Source organism: Leopardus geoffroyi, chromosome D1, assembly GCF_018350155.1.
Source record: "Leopardus geoffroyi isolate Oge1 chromosome D1, O.geoffroyi_Oge1_pat1.0, whole genome shotgun sequence".
In the NCBI taxonomy this organism is placed as follows: Eukaryota; Metazoa; Chordata; class Mammalia; order Carnivora; family Felidae; genus Leopardus; species Leopardus geoffroyi.
Window position 1 is genome coordinate 43,233,363 of NC_059329.1, and position 16,549 is coordinate 43,249,911.

The 16,549-nt window shown below is 37.8% G+C and overlaps 1 pseudogene; it reads left to right on the forward strand.

Moving 5' to 3' along the window:
• Positions 1 to 61: 61 nt before the first annotated feature.
• LOC123600391 lies at positions 62 to 7,037 on the forward strand (annotated as a pseudogene).
• Positions 7,038 to 16,549: the final 9,512 nt, after the last annotated feature.

Sequence of the window (16,549 nt, forward strand, 5' to 3'; positions counted from 1 at the left end):
AAGACGGTGAGGCAGAAGGAGAGTCTTCCAGACTGAGAGCCTGTGTCCTTGTTTTCCAGCCATGGCCTCCAGCCCTGCTTTTCAGCTTCCATTAGAAATTCAGGATTTGTCAGCCATGTTGTCTCTTTTACAAAGACATCAGAGGTTTTGGCTCACCCCTAGTCATAGTAGGGGGCATTGTTTTTGTCCAAAGGTATCATGGGTTCCCCTTATTTTCTCTTCTTTGATTGGTTAGCACAGGTATGTGCTCCAATTCTGGCCAATGAAATAAGAGAAAGAAAGACTCCCAGAAGAGTCTGTAAGAGGTTTTCTTGTTCTAGAAGAAACATGGAAGAAAAATCTGCTTTTTCTGTTTCTGGACATTATATGGATACAGTACTCATTTGCATTCCCATTTTATGATATCAAAGTGAACTAGCTTAAGTACAACAGCCAATACTCTGAGCCTAACAAGGGGAGGGGAAAAACCTTCTGGATTTGCAAGAATGACACTGAACACTTACTTACCTTTTCTGGAGAGATTAACTCAAAAAAATAAAAAGACACCATAACAATAATTGAATCTGGCAAGAATCATCAGTAGATGCTAAAATAACTAAGACTTTGGGAAGAGAGTATTTGTATACCAACAAAGTTCTACTAAAAATATTGTTCCTAAATGCAAAAGAGAAAATAGTACCTTTTCAAGGTAAATATTTAGCAGATACATTAACCAGGTAACCAAACCATGGCCATGAATTTCATGCATTTATAGATGTGGACCACTTAAGGACTATGGCACACCTGTAGTATCCCTCCCAGAAACATTTAATCTGCAAGTAACCATGGCAGAAAGTTAGACAAATACATTTAGGAGACATTACACAAAACAACAATCCTGGTTTATTCAAATCATCTTAGTTTCTTAGGAGAAAATGTTTCGAAATGATTGTACAGGAGGTGACTAAAATATGAAAATTAACTAGGATAGGATATCTTTGACCTGTTCCTAGATTAAAAAACCTACCAGCCAATAAGGACATTTTTGGGACATGCAGGGACATGATAAAAATAAGGGGGTCTTTCCATTTCAGCTTAGAAATGTAGAGAGCTGGAAAGCTTGTTGCCACCCTCCTACCACAAGAAAAAATGCTAGACAAATGAAACATTAATGACCTGTGTTGAAACTGTTAGAGAATTGAGGTAGCAAGTCAAACAGCAAAGATAGATTCTGCATAGAGAGCACAAGGAAAGAGCAAAACAGGACCTGTTCATGTTTATCTGGGGCAGATTCCACTGGAGCCCATAGAAATCTCTGTGAAGATAAAGTAGTTTAATTAGCTGCTAAAAACCAAATGTGAGCAAGGATAAGTGTGCAAAGCCCCTTAAGATCATAGACAGACATGGGGCGCCTGGGTGGCGCAGTCGGTTAAGCGTCCGACTTCAGCCAGGTCACGATCTCGCAGTCCGTGAGTTCGAGCCCCGCATCAGGCTCTGGGCTGATGGCTTAGAGCCTGGAGCCTGTTTCCGATTCTGTGTCTCCCTCTCTCTCTGCCCCTCCCCCGTTCATGCTCTGTCTCTCTCTGTCCCAAAAATAAAATAAAATAAATAAACGCTGAAAAAAAAAAGATCATAGACAGACATTTGTAGGGAGCAATACAGCTAGAGAGATGAAAGAGATAGGGTCTCTTTGGGAAGAGGACCTAGAGCCAAACCAAGAAGTAAACAGAATATCTTTCAAGTAGTACTCCTCAACTGAGGGCTCCCCTGACACAACTGGGGAAATTTGGCACTATCTAGAGACAATTTTGGTTGTCACAACTTGAGGCATATTACTGGCATTTAATGGGGAGAGGCCACAAATCCCTTTAAATATCCCATAATGCACAACACAAGAAAGATAACTCTTACAGCAAAGAGTTGCTAACTGTGTGAAGATGAGAAAACCTCTATTGGAGGCACTGGAGGTCTCTGGAACCCATAGCACTAACACAGTCTTACTTTGGTAACCATAGCCATAACAAACTTCAAACCCATGTCAAATATAGACTAGGTTAACACAAATCATCATACTAAAGGCCTGGCAGAAGAAACTGTGCTCACAAAAAACATGAAAAAGACTTACAGTATCTAGTGTCATAGCATAGTATCTCCTGCATATATATCAGGTATCCAATAAAAAGTGATGAGGCATATCAAAAGGAAAAAAAAAAATCCACCTGAACTGACAAAGCACTCCTCATAGCCAGCCTTAGATACAACACAGATGTTAGACCTATGAAATGAGGACTTTAGAATAACTATGATTAGTATATTAAAGTCTTTGATGAAATATGTAGACATCATGCAAGAATCATGGGTAATTTCAGGAGAGACAAAAACTCTAAGGCAGACTCAGATAAGCCAGGAACAAAATCTGTAGAAAATGTCATTGTCAGGCCTCATAGTACACGTAATACAGTCAAGAAAAGTATGAGTGACCACAAAAATAGGCGAATACAAAACACACAAGGAAAACAGAAAGAGGAAGTACCATGAGTGGAAAATAAAAACTGAACGAGCAAAGAGCAGTATGACAATATTAAAAGACATAATATATGTGTAATTGAATTCCCAGAAAGACAAAGAGAAAGAAAATGGCAGAAGAAACATTTAAAGAAATAATTTTAGAAAAATTTCCAAAATTTGTTAAAGTCATCAAAAAAAGATCCATGATATTCAGAAAATATCAACCAGAAAAAAATAAAAACTGAACTAACCAACACAAAAACCCCACACCTTGGCAAGTCATATTCAAACTGATTGAAAGTAATAACAAGGAGAAAGTATTGAAGGCAGCCACTGTATTAGGAGGGGAAAAAATTACATACAGAGGAATAAAAAATAAGAATTATAACAATAAGTTTTCCAGAAACTATGCAACAAAGACGACAATGGAATGATATCTTTAAAGCATGGAAAGAAAACAAGAGTCAACACCCAATTCTATATCCAGTGAAAATATCCTTCAGAAATAGAAGATATTTTCTATTCCAAACAAAGAAAAACAGAGGGAATTTGGGGCCAGTGGATCAAATGTACAAAAAAAAAAAAAAAATACACACAAAATTCTTTAGAGGAAAGCAGATCATGTGTGTGTGTGTATGGGGGAGGGGGGAGGACTTGGATCTACACAAAGAAATGAAGGACACTGGAAATGCAATAAATAATGATGAAATGTAAGGTATTATCATATTTTCTTTAATGATAACTAACTGCTTAAAGAAACAGTAGCCACAATGTACTATGTGTTTATGACATACGTAAAAGTGAAATGACAACGACATAAGACACAGGAAAGAGAAATTAGGACAATGATAAGCTTTTGACATCACATCTGAAGAGGTACAGTATTACTGAAGGGGGGATAAAATCACTTAAAGATGTCTGTAGGAATACCTTGGAAATATTGCAGGTTTGGATCTGAACCACTGCCATAAAACAAATATTACAATAGAGTTGAGTCAAATGAATTTTTTAGTTCTCCAGTGCATATAAAAGTTAGGTTTACACTGTATTGTAGTCTATTAAGTGTGTGATAGTATTGTGTCTAAAAAAAACCTACATACTTCTTTAAATTTTTTAAAAATATTTATTTATCTTTGAGAAAGAAAGACAGAGCACGAGAGGGGGAGGGGCAGAGAGAGAGGGAGACACAGAACCCTAAGTAGGCTCCAGGCTCTAAGCTGTCAGCATGGAGCCCAACACGGGGTTCAAACTCACAAAATGTGAGATCATGACCTGAGCTGAAGTCGGACATTTAACTAACTGAGCAACCCAGGTGCCACCCAAAACCTAACTGAGCAACCCAGGTGCCACCCAAAACCTACATACTTTAATTAAAAACTACTTTATTACTGAAAAATGCTAACCATTATCAGACCTTGCAGTGAGTCATATTATCTGATCACAGATCACCATAACAAATATAATAGTAATAAGAAAATTAGAAACATTTTGAGAATTACTAAAATGTGATAGAGACATGAGGTGAGATGATGCTACTGGAAAAATGGTGCCGATAGACTTGCTCGACAAAGTGTTGCCACAAACCTTCAATTTGTAAAAAATCTCTGTATCTGTGTAGCGCTATAAAATGAGGTATGCCTGTATTTTAAACTCTAAGACACTAAAAATAATGAAAATAGAGGTATAAATAATGAGTGAGTCACTTGAAGAAATAAAATGAAACTTGAAAAGTAGAGGCATAGACTTCCAGTTTCTGGTGCAACATGTGAGAAGCTCAGAAATCACACTGTGTCCTAACAAATAAAAATCTGAAAAACTGAAATATCAACAACTCTTAAATTCATCAAAGAACTCTTAAATTCACCTCAGAATTTCCCTGAGGTCAGAGGGCAAAGTGCTGCTCCCCCCAATTGGAGAGGGTTGTATAGGTAGATACAGAGAGTCTCAATTTACCATAGCAGAATAGTCCATGGGACATGGTGCTGGGGTAGGAAACCTGTACTGTAGTTGATGAATGGCTGGAGGCTCAGTGTGGACAAGTCTGAGAGTTAAAAACTCCAGGGGGACTCACTCATAGGAAGGACCCACAGTTTTATGAGTTTCACCTGTAGGAACTTTACCAGGTCCTCACAGTGAATATTGGGGGAAAAAATCGCTGCTGCTCTGGCAGGAGGAGGGGAAAACTAATTATTTTGAAATATGTCAGAGCATTCTGTTCTTCTTAAAGAGGATTGTCCTTAAAAAGGATTGTCCTCCTTTAAAAGGAGAAACTATTTAACCAGAGCCAACTTCCCTGGGAAAGGGACTACCTAACTCCAGCCCCTCTAGACACTGTTGTGTTAAATCCAAGAGGTGGGGGACTGAGAAGCACTGCTGACCTCCAGGTCGCAGGGACACAGGGACCAGGGACACAGGATCACTAAAAGACAGACCTAATCATAGCACTACAGAATCCATCTTCTTCACCCACCCCCTTACTACCACATTACTGAAGGCCTATTTACTGCAATCCCTTGTGTCCAGTGTATCAAGTTTGCTTTTCATCAAGAAACTACAACTAACAAACTAGCATAAAACAGCTTGAAGAGATGGAAGAAGCATTGGAATCAGAGTCCCGTATGGCAAGAATGGTGGAAATATCAGATTACAAAATTAAATTCTAAAACCTATGATTAATATGCTAAGAGTTTAATGGAAACAGTAGACAACATACAAGAACAGACACATAATGAAGCAGGGGGATGAAAATACTAAGAAAGTATTTCTAAAAATTCTAGAGCCAAAAAAATATAGTAACAAATTAAGAATGACTTTGATGGGCTCTGTAGTAAACTAGGTATGGTTGAGGAATTGGAGCTTGAGGATATCTCCATAGAAATATCAAAATTAAAAAACAAGGAGAAAAAGGAAAAAAAAAACACCCTTGGAATATCAAATAACTGTAGGACAAGTACAAAAGGCATAATATACATGTAATGGGAATACCAGAAGGAGAAGAAAGAAAGAAACAAACAATATTTGAATACTGATGGAGAATTTCCCCAAAGAAATGTTAGACACAAAACCACACATCAGGAAACTCAGAGAACACCAAGTGGAATAAATACTAAAATTATAATATTTAAACTTTAAAAAATCAAGTAGAAAGAAAAAATCTTGAAGGAAGTCAGAGGAAAGAATGCCTTGCTGACAGAAAATCAAAGATAAGAAATCCATCTGACTTTTCATCAGGAGCCACGTAGGCAAGAAAAGAGTAGAATGAAATATTTAAAGCATGAGAAAAAATAAACACTGACCTAGAAAGATTCTTTAAAAGTAAAGGAGAAGTAAAGAATTTCTCAGGTTAAAATACAATGGAAAGAATAAAAAGAAATTGAGAGGATATATGACCAGGAACCCCACCTCATGAAAAATGTTAAAAGAAGTTCTTTAGCAGTACATGAGTGGCTCATTTAAACATCTGACTCCTGATTTTGGCTCAGGTCACGATCTCATGGTCATGAGATATAGCCCTGAATCAGGCTCTGCAGTGGAACCTGACTGGGATCTCTCTCTGTCCCCCCTCCCCTATTCACTCTCCCCTTTTCTCTCTCAAAATAAACAAACAAACATTAAAAAAAAGATACTAGAGGGAGAAAAAGTTATACATACAGTAAACAGAAAGAAGGAACAAATAAAATTACAGCAGAAAGGAGTGAAGTTGAAAACAGAAAGGCAACTGAGAAAATAATTGAATCCAAAAATCAAACAAAAACTTTACAACAAAAGAAAACTAAATTCTTATATCCCCTTTGAACATAAAGGCAAAAATCCTCAACAAAACATTTTCAAAACAAATCCAACAATATTTAAAAAGATAATATAGCATGTTGAAATTTCTTTATTCAAGAAAACATGAGGTTACTTCAACATTTCAAATATAATCCATGTAAATTACCTTATTAATTTGCTAAAGAAGGAAAAACATACTAATAGAAGCAGAAAAAGCATCCAACAAAATACAACATCCATTCATGATAATAAGTTCCAGTAACCTAGGAACAGAAAGGACTTTCCTTAACTCAATGAAGTGTTTCTATGAAAAATCTCATGTTGACAACATTCTTAGTAATGAGAATCCAAATTCTTCTCTTCTAATTTTAGGATGATAGTAGATGTCTTCTCTCACAATTTCTATTCAACATTATACTGGAAGTCCTAGGTAATGCAGCAAAACAAGAAAAAACAAAATGACAAACATTGGACACCTTGTGGGATCCTGGACCAGGGGACAGTGGGCAGGATGGAGGAGCATACTTGGCACGGCACTTGGAGGACATAGTGAAGAACTCTTCCATTGTTGGAGCACAGATTCACAAGGACTTAATCTGGGCTTCTGTGGGACCCTATCAGATGCACATGCTAGAGTCATATCTGTTCTAGCCTAGCAATCAGCAAGGTAACCTCATACCCCACATTCCTGTGGTGTGTCTCTGGAATCAGATAATGGGAGCTCTACGATTCAGAAACATGACAGCATCACAGTGGCAGTGTGTGAAATGGCCTCTTAACATCTCCTGTCAGTTCTCCAACAGTTTGTCATAGGGATGGCATCTTACCTACATTAATTATCTTGTAGAACTATTAAAGTTCCAGTAGGCGGGTCATGTATATTATCTGCATTGAGTACTTTTCTATTCATTTTAGAGAAATGAATAGAAACACTCAATAGATGGATTTATCAAAATATTTAAGAAAGGACCATGTTTTGAAATAGCAGGTCCAGGTCACTTTGTATGTAGAATTTTGTTATGTCCAATAAATCTGGTTGGAGGGGGAAAAAAAGAAAAACATTGGGAAGGAAAAAATAAAGTGTATGTGTTCACAGGTGACATGATTATGAGTGTAGGAAATCCCAAAGACTACTAAAAATATCCTGGAACTCATAAGTCAGTTAGGCAAGGTGGCAGGATAAAAGGTCAATATATAAAAGTCATCTTGATTCCTACATATTTGCAGTGAAAAAGTTGTATATGAAAATTTTTTTAACAATCCATTTATAGCTTCAAAATTTGTATTTGAAAAATGTTAAAAGCCCTCATTTATAAAAGCTTCAAAAAGTGAATTAACTTGACACATAAATTCTAGAGATCATTACCAATACTTAAAATGTGTTAAAATGGTACATCTCATGTTAAGAGTTGTTACCAAAGTCAAAACTCAAAAACAAAAACAAGGGGCAAAAGAAACTTTTACAGATGATGGATGGACAGATTCATTACCGTGATTTTGGTGAAGGTTTCATATCAGTTGTTATCAGTTGTTTGCAAATTCATATCAGTTGTTATCAGTTGTTCGAAAAACTTCAAATTGCACATTTTTAGTATTTATAGGTTATTGTATGTCAAATATGTCCCAATAAAATTAACGTTTTTTCCAGTTAGTTAACATACAATGTAGTATCGGTTTCAGATGTACAATTTAGTGATTCAACACTTCTATAAAATACTCAGTGGTCATTGAAATAAGTGCAATCCTTAATCACCATCACCTATTTAACGTATCTCCCAACCACCTCCCCTCTGATAACCATCAGTTTGTTCTCTATAATTAAGAGTCTGTTTTCTGGTTTGCCTCTCTGTCTGTCTCTCTCTTTTTTTCCCCCCTATGCTCCTTTGTTTTGTTTCTTAAATCCTACATATGAGTGAAATCATATACTATACACCATACACAAAAATATATTCAAAATGAATTAAAGACCTGAATGTGAGACATGAAACCATTAAAATCCTAGAGGATAACACAGGAAGTAACCTCTTTGACATCGGCTGCAACAAGTTATTACAAGATATGCCTCCTCAGGCAAGGAAAACAAAAGAAAAAATAAACTATTGGGACTTCATCAAAATAACAAGCTTCTGCACAGCAAAGGAAACAATCAACAAAACTAAAAGGCAACCTACGGAATGGGACAAGATATTTGGAAATGACATATCTGATAAAGGATTAGTACCCAAAATATATAAAGAACTTATACAACTCAACAACCAAAAAACAAAACAAAACAAAACAAAAACACAAAGAATTAAAAAATGGGCAGAAGACATCTGAATGATGAATAGACATTTTCCCAAAGAAGTCATACAGATGGCCAACAGACACATGAAAAAATGCTCAACATCACTCATCATCAGGGAAATGCAAATCAAAACTACAATGAGATGTCACCTCACACCTGTCAAATAGCTAAGATTTTTTTTAATTTTTTTAAATGTTTATTTATTTTTGAGACAGAGAGAGACAGAGCATGAACAGGGGAGGGTCAGAGAGAGAGAGGGAGACACAGAATCTGAAACAGGCTCCAGGTTCTGAGCTGTCAGCAAAGAGCCCATCGCGGGGCTTGAACTCATGAACGGCGAGATCATGACCTGAGCCGAAGTCGGACGCTTAACCAACTGAGACACCCAGGCGCCCCAAGAATAGCTAAAATTAAAAACACAAGAAACACTAAGTGTTGGTGAGGATGTGGGGAAAGGGGAACCCTCTTGCACTGTTGATGGGAATGCCAACTGGTGCAGCCACTTCAGAAAACAGTATAGAGGTTCCTCAAAAAGTTAAAAATAGAACTACCTTATGATCCAGCAATTGCACTACTAGGTATTTATTCAAAAGATACAAAACTACAGATTTGAAGGGATAAATTCACCCTGATATTTATAGCAGCATTGTCAACAATAGTCAAATTATGAAAAGAGCCCAAAAGTCCATTGACTGATGAACAGAATAAGAAAATGTGGTGTGTATACATATATATATATACACACACAACAGAATATTACTCAAGCACTAAAAAAGAATGAAATCATCATTTGCAACAGCATGGATGGAGCTAGAGAGTATTATGCTAAGAGAAATAAGTCAGAGAAAAACAAAATTGTTAACTTTTAAGAAAATACATTAACTAGGTATAAACTTAAAACATATGCAGATCAGTACAGTGAAATCTATAAAGCAATGATGAAAGGAATAAGATCCAAATGGAAAAATAAACTATGTTCATAGAATGGACAACCTATACAGTTATGACAATTCTCTCAATTTGATCTATAAATTCAGTGTAAGCTTTAACAAAATCCTAGAAAATTTTCTGTAGTTATAAATAAGCTGGCTCTAAAGTATATTATTGAAAAATTTATTTTAATAGTTTTTAAAAATCAAGTGTATTATAGTACACCAAAGCAATAGAATAGCTTGAAACAATCTTAAAAATAAAAATATCCAAATACATGATTAGATTTCAAGAAGCACTAGAATTGCTCAGTAGTCAGGACAAGGACAATAACAATGTGGTATTGACAAAAAGATAGGCATAGGGATCATCAGAACCAGAGAGAAGGTGGAACAGAGACCTGCCCAGGAGGGTCAGCTGATTTGTCACAAAAGTATAAAGGCACTTCAATGGAGAAAGAACAACTTTAGATAAAACACCAAAAGCTCTGGGGCACCTGGGTGGCTCAGTCGGTTAAACGCCTGACTCTTGATTTTGGCTCAGGTCATGATCTCTGGGTTCAGTTTGTGGGACTGAGCCCTGTGTTGGACTCCGCACTGACAGTGTGGAGGCTGCTTTGGGATTCTCTGTCTCCTTCTGTCCTTCCCCTGCTCATGCTCTTTCTCTCTCAAAATAAACAAACATGTATAAATAAATAAATAAATAAATAAATAAATAAAGTCACCTCTCTTTAAAAAAAAAAAAAAAAGCTCACTTCATGAAAGGAAATTGTTAAATCTGACTTTATACAAAATAAGAACTTTTGCTTTCTGAAAGATATCATTGTAAGAATATAAACCAAGACACATCCTGTGAGAAAATATTTGCAAACAACTGATAAAATATTTGTATTCAGGAGATACACACAAAAAACATTTAAAGCTCAAAAATAAGAAAGTAACTAACCCAATTTTTAAAATGGGCAAAAGATACAAACATTTCACCAAAGCAGATATCTGGATGGCACATAGGCATATGTAAATATTCTGAATCAGTAATCATCAGAGACATTGGAATTAAAACCATAATTACATATTACTATGTATCTAGTACAATGGCTAAAATAAAATAAAATAAAACTGATAACACCAAATGCTGGTGACAATGCAGAGTGACAGGAACTCCCATTTAGTGCTGTTGAGAATGAACAGTACCAGTTAATTTGGAAGACAATTTGGCAGTTCTCCCTCCCCTCCTCCTCTCCTCCCTTCCTCCCTTCCTCCCCTCTGTGATTTACTTACAAAGAATAGAGTAGGGGAAGAGAAAAACTTACTCTACAGTAAGTAAAAATTACCTTCACCAAGTGATGAAAGTTAACTTATCAATGATAAAACCCTGTTGATATCATATAGAGCATTATATGATGAGATGAAAAGGAACTTAAACTCTGTGGTATTCTTTCCCCAAACCCATAACCACAGCCTAATCATGAAATAAAAACTCAGACAAACCCTAATGTGAGGACACTGTTATAGTACACCTGGCCATCATACCTCAAAATTGTCAAGATCATTAAAAACAAGGAAAGATGGGACTGAGTGGGTTAAGCATCTGACTCTTGATTTGGCTCAGTTTATAATCTCAAGGTTAGTGAGATTGAGCCCTGTGTTGGCTCTATGTTGATGGCACAGAGGTTGCTTGGGATTCTCTCTCCCTGCCCCCTCAAAATAAATAAATAAACTTAAAAGCAAAACAAAACAAAAAACAAAACAAGGAAAAACTGAGTAAATGCCACAGATCAGAAGACAATAGAGAGACCTAACATCTCAATTTGGTATGGTACTCTGGATTGGATCCTAAAATAAATAAAGCATAATAATGGAGAAATTGATGAAAGCTAAATAAAGCCTGGAGTATAATTGATAGTAATGTACTAGCGTCAGTTTTTTCTTAGTTTTGACACGTGCACCATGCCAATGTAAAACACTAACAATGGGGACACCTGGGTGCTGGGTTGTTCTGGGTTGAAGTGTCTCCTCTAAAGAAGAAATGTTGAAATCCCATTCCTCAGTACCTCAGAATGTGATCGTTTGGAAATAGGGTCTTTACAGAGAAAATCAAGTTAAAAAGAGGTCATTAGGGTAAGTCCTCACCCCACATTATACTGGCCTTACAAAAAGGTAAAATGTGATACAGGGACAAGCATGCACAGGGGGAGGTCAGCCATGTGAAGACCAAGGATTGAGGCAAGGATCTACACACCAGAATGCCAAAGATTGCCAGCCAACAGCAGAAAGTAGGAGGATGCAACCAATAATTGTTCCCTATAGGTTTCAGAGGTAGCTTGGTCCTGTGAACACCTTGATTTCAGTTGCTCCAGAAGTGTAAGACGATATGATTCTCTTGCTCTAAGCCCCTCAGTTTGTGATATTTTGCTATGCCAGCCCTAGAAAACAAATTCAGGGGTGTACAAGAGCTCTCAGAAGTATCCATGTAATTTTTCTTCAAGTCCAAAATAGAAAGTTTATATAAAAGAAACAATAACAACAACAATAACAACAAACAACAACAACAACAAAAACACGTTTCCATATGCCATCAGTGTATTATTTGAAAGCCAAAGTAAAGGTAACCATTTGCACTATGTTAAAGGAGAAGAAAGAAAGAAAAAGAGAAAGAAAAAAAACGTAGGAAAATTTATCAACACATATGAAATCTGTATGGTGTAATCTATAAAGTCCTAATGAAAGAAATCAAAGAAGACCAAAATAAATGGAGAGAGAGATCTTTTTTTTTTTTTTTTGGGGGGGGGCGTGTAGTTGGAAGACTCAACATAGGAAACATGTCAATTCCTTTCAATTTGATCGATAGATATGACACAATTCCTACAAAAGTCTCAGTAGGATGTTTGTAGTTTAGATAAGCTGCTATTAAAATTTATGTGGAAAGGCAAAGTAACTAAAAGCAATAATAATTTTTGAAAAAAAAAGAATAAAGTTAGAACCATACTTTCTAATTTCATTTTTTTCATACTTTGTAATTTTAAAACTGACTATAAAGCTATGATAATCAAGACAATGTAGTGTTGGTAAAGAGACACACACATAGATCAATGGAACAGAATAGAGTCCATAAACTGGAGTCCATAGACTCACACAAATATGGATGGTTGACTTTCAAACAAGGGTGTAAAATCAACTCAATGGAGATAGGTTTTTGCAACAAATGATGTTGGAATAATGGAGCGTGCAAATACAAGAAAAACTTAACTTCCAACTGAGTTTACCCCTTATGTAAAAATTAATTCAAAATGAATCATAGAGATGTAAAATGTAAAATTATTTTAAACGTTTTTAGAAGATGTGGATTAAAAATCCTTGTGACTCTGATTTACACAAAGATTTCTTAGCTACAACACCAACATCATGTTCCATAAAAATAAATATTTGTAAATTATATACCTGATAAAGGATTTCTGTCCAAAAATCTGTTAAAAAATTTCAAACCTGAATAATCTGGCAACAAACCAATTAAAATGTAGGCAAAAGATTCAACAGACACTTCACCCCAGAAAATACACAATGGGCAGATAAGCATAGGAAAGGATGCTAAACTTAGTTTACATCTAATTTACATCTAGTTTACATTAGCTAAACATCATATTAAGGAAATGCAAATTAAAACCACAATGAGATCCAACTACACACCCAGGGGAATAGCTAACATTAAAGTCAAACCAAAACAACAAAACAGACCCATGCCAGGCACTGCCAAGGATATGGAGGAAAAAAATCACACTACTGGACTCTGGACCTTACCAGTGAGTGTGGACTGAAGAGAGAGAAACTTGGTCCCACCCTCAGACGGTGGTGTTCTATTCTCATGGTCCCTGTGCCACTCATACACTGAAGGGACAATCAGGTTAGTTCCTGTGACCTCCAGCTCTGCTGTATCATGAAGGTTTTTGATGCTAGCTCAGAGACATGTCATTTATTTGCTAACATCTAGTGTCTATATTAAGAGTTTGTTCTAAAGGAGAAGACCCTGTCCTTGCCATGGTCCACTGGCTGTGTCCCTATATTCACCTCTCCTCTTGTTCTACTGAACCATGATGCCTGATAGAATCACACTGAAGTCCTTCTCCTTCAGTCCAGATCCCGGTGTAAATGTCTGGAGTGTCTCTACCCACATTCCAGGGCTCTGTTCTTGCTCTTCACATTCATGACATGAGATGAGTTGATCATCTAAATATCCCGAAATGGGAACTGCTGTTCTTGCGTGAGACCTAGCAATAAAAATGTAAGATCCTGGGGTGCCTGGGTGGCTCAGTTGGTTAAGCGTCCAACTTTGGCTCAGGTCATGATCTCGTGGTTCATGAGTTCAAGCCCCACATCAGGCTCTGTGCTGACAGCCTGGAGCCTGGAGGCTGCTTCAGATTCTTTGTCTCTCTCTCTCTCTCTCTCTCTGTCCCTCCCCTGCTTGCACTTTGTCTTGCTCTCACTCAAAAATAAATAAAAACATAAAAAAAAAAAAAAGTAAGATCTTAAGGGGAGGAGGACAAGGCAAAAGGTGAGGGTTCTCAAAATGTTCAGTCCTATTCCTATGGCATGACTTCATTTCAAAATAGCTAGAGTGTGGGGTGTCTGGGTATTAAGCAACTGACTTTTGATTTCAGCTTGGGTCATGATCTCACGGTTCATGAAATTGAGCCCTGCATCAGTATCTGTGCTGACAACATGGAACCCGCTTGAGATTCTCTCTCCCTCCCTCTGCCCCCCACCCCATTCTCCTTCTCTCTCTCTCAAAATAAATAAACTTAAAAAAAAGCAAATAACTAGAATGAAGTTTCTTCTGTTCTGATTGATCCCACAAACATGTAAGGAGATCATGTCTAATAAGACAGGAGGTATGTGGGATTGTGTTAACAGGAAGAGAAGAAGAGGAAAGTAATGTCCAGGTAAATAAATAAAACTGAGTGTGGGACAAGAGAAGCATCAGGACTAGCGAGGAACTTAGGGGAAGCAATGCCAAGGAGAAATGGAGTTCGAGCCAAAAAGGCTTCCAGTGACACTGTGGGCAGCTAGAGAGAAAAAAAGAGGTTCAAACAGCGCCTACACAAAGTAAACTTCCCTTACTTTAACTGAACGTACACATGAATCCAGGAGGAAGACAATCCTTGGGGAACAGTGGCCAAGTTGTAGACGATATGGCATGCTGATAGAGGAAGCGACAGACAACATTCATGTATATTTCAAAATTACTCTCAGGTGGTATAAAATTCTATTTCATAGAATTGGCACAAAGCTTCTGCTGTTCATTAAGACCCAAAGGGGACAAGACAGTTGAGAGTAATATAGTGCTGTCATGGAGAGTGCAGTTCCTGAGACCCAGCTAATGAGTTTGAGTCCCAGACCCACTGCTTACCAGCCCAGACACCTGGAGACCCCTCAGTTACCTTGTTTGCAAAACAAAGTGTCTGTCTTGGGGGAGAAACTGGACCAGGGCCTTGCACAAGTGTTCACTAGCACTGTTGTTAAGTACATGAACAGGATGACAACAAAAGAGAGAGGGAGCATCTGAGAGAAGGGCAAAAAGAGAGGGATGAGAGGAAAAGTAGAGACTTAAGTAGGGAACAATAAAAATCTAGCATAAGATTGAGAGAAAATCCACGTTTGAGACAGTAATAAGTGAAAGGGCCAGGAAAAACCCTATAAGGTTTTTTAACTTTAAAACTGGTAAGGGAAAACTGATGTTGGAAAACAGACACATTGGATGTAACTCAGGGTGGAGATTTCATATGTTTCTCACACTCAGGGTTCCAAGACACCCCACCCCCCCGCCACCATGGTCACGTCCCACAATAGTAACACGTCTCAAGTGTCACTACCTGCAGCACCCCAACCTGGCAAAAATCACAGCAGAGAATGGGCAAAGGTCTCAGCTAACAAACTCACAATCTGAAAGCTGGGGTTTAGACAGTGTGACCTCTTTCATTTACCTCTCAACGTGTGGGTTGGGGCACAATGCTACCTTGGGCTCCTACAACCCCTAGAATGAATCCATAATTGCTCCCTCATGCTCTGGAGCTTTCCTGTGGCTCCTTTAAAAAGAGTCACAGAGGGTGTCAGCTGCCTTTAGATATAGTTGAGATCAGGCACTCCTGTCAGGTTCATAGTGGAGCCACAGAAGGACGGGAAAATTAATGGGGCTGTCTGAGGACTCTAGGCATCGTAAAGCATGGAGAAGTGAGTTCATGAGTCCTGGGATCCTCTTTATCACCAAGCACCCAGCTAAGCACACATCCAGAACTCAATGTTCCCATTGTTTAATGAAGCCATAGCTCGTCAGGTGCCTTGGAATATAGCTCCCTAGATTAGGGAGGTCTGGATGTAGATTAGTCCCTGTTCCAGCTTTGAGAGCAAGCACCTGACATACAGAACAGAGCTCCTCATAGGTTCCTGCCCCCCCCTTCCTCGTTTTCTGGGAGATGCGGCCCCCACAGCATGAGTGTAATATTCCTAAGTGGAGTACTAATCACACACCCTCAGGCTCCATCTTAGTTTTCCTGAAAATAGGCATTTAAGCAACCTCCTAGGGTCAAAGGTTCTAGGGAGGGAACTTCTCTCCTCTGTCCCTCAGAGAGAAGTAGTAGCCTCTCAAAAGCAGGGAGGGAACGGCAACAAAAGGAAATGGGATGAATTGCCTCCCTTATAGCAACTGATTTATATAAACCAAAGCTGTGAAAGGTAACAGTCAAAATAACCATCTGTACTGTTCCTCTTAAAGCCACTAAGGGACAGTCTTCTTCAATATTCACTTCTGCTTAGCCCAGCCTTTACTTCAAATCAGCTTCTCACAATGATGAAAGGTAAGAAAGAGAGAACCCTGGATCTCATTCAGCCTTGAAAAACATGGCCTTTTTCTTGCCTTTTTTCTCCAGGTTCAAGAACGCCTCAAAAATTACAAATCTTTTGGGAGGGATGGGAATATCTGTCTTTGTTCTCTCTCCTCACATGCATGTGCACACTCACACACTCACTCTCAGACTTTTTCAAGAGGAAATACACACTGCTGTGATTAGGGAATAGTGAAATA